Raw genomic sequence first — 1729 nt, forward strand, 5'->3', positions numbered from 1 at the left:
TGATGATCTCGATGGTGGAGGGTTCGCTGTCGAAGGGACCCTTGGAAAGACGAAGAGCTGATCGGAGTGTAGAAACCCCAAAGTTCACTTCCATGCGGTTGAAAGTGAAATGGATTTGCTCCATTGTGCGTCCAACCTCGTCTTGAACTTCGACCACCTCAGCAGTGTACCAGAACTGCTGAAGAAGTTCCTTGACCATGAGGGGCTCATGGTTGAGAGCATATCCTAAGGACGACTATTTGAGGAAGTCAGCCGCCTCTTGGTAATATGCTTTGATAGAAGGTATCTCTAACAAGGCAACTTGGTTGTTGGCCTTGATAGAGATCTTGTCAATGGTGAAATTGACGTTCTTGGCAGCCATCTGTTTGTTAAAGAAGTAAAATAACAGGAAGAAATAATAGATTTGTTAGAAATAATCCAAGAGTATATGGTCAAAGAGTATAGAAAAAGTTTTTAAACAAGGAAAAACTTCATTTGAAAAATCCTCAAAAGATTAGGGTTTTTCAAGTAGAATGTGTATAAAGAAACATATTTGTTAATCAAGAAGAAGACGATTAAAAACCTTTACAGTTTAATGCATTAAGAGAACAAAGTTCTTAATCAGATTAAACACATTTCTTATAACGGAGTAAGAAAGAAGATTCTGACCTTTGAAGATGAAGAGGAAAGGTCGAAAAGAGGTTTGAAGATAAGAGAGTTCTTGCTTTAGAGTAATCTTAGCAGAAGTTTGTCTAAGGATTTTGAAAGCTTAAAGAGAAAAGTGAAGAAGAAATCTCATATTTATAGGTAAGAGGAGAGAGAAAAAATATGAGAGAGAAAAAGACGACGGTTCGGGAAAGTGATCATGATGAAGAATATGCCACGTTCTCATCCACGATTGGATGACATTTAATGAGGAAGCGTAATGACAGGTCATTTGTGCGTCTCAAAGCGTCGCTCATAGAAAACAGAGAATGTCGTCATAAAGACGATGCATTTATTTTCTTTGAAAAACAAAAATAGTTTTTAAGAATATGAAGAGTCATTCAGTTAAAAGGTACTGAAAACTCTATTTAAAACATTTTATCACTGAAAAAGAGAAAGTATTCAGTGATGGTTTTAAGACGTCATGTTTTAGTGAAGAGAGTCACTGAAACTGGTATTTAAAAAACTTTTTGATCACTGAAGAAAAGTTTCAGTGATGGTTTTAAGATTTCTAAGATAAGTATAAAGATATACTTTAAGATGTGGTGAGTGTTTAGAATCACTGAGACCACCTTTTAAAACATTTTATCACTGAAAAAGATAAAGTATTCAGTGAAAGTTTTAAGTTGTGAAAAGAGAAGGGTAATCATACCTTAGAGAATAGATATATTTACTCAAGAGTTCAGTGTTAGAGATAGAGCAATGAATCATTTCACTTACTGAGTGATGTTTAATGACTGAAGGTTAATCTTCAGTGTTCAACATACCCAATTCGCTGATCAAGATATTAAATCTTGTCTCATCAAGACGCTTGGTGGAAAGTCAGTGAGTTGTTACTCAGTTGGAACGAATTGAAGTTCAATATCACCATTCATAACATGATCTCTGATAAAATGATATCGGATCTCAATATGTTGGGTCTTGGAGTGAAGTACAGGTTGTTTGCAATTGCAATGGCACTGGTGCTATCACAATAAATAGGAATCCTTGAAAACTGAAGATCATAGTCAAGTTGCTGATTTTTCATCCAAAGAATTTGGGCACA

This window comes from Cynara cardunculus, assembly GCF_001531365.2.
Source record: "Cynara cardunculus var. scolymus isolate 2C chromosome LG 5, CcrdV1, whole genome shotgun sequence".
NCBI lineage: Eukaryota > Viridiplantae > Streptophyta > Magnoliopsida > Asterales > Asteraceae > Cynara > Cynara cardunculus.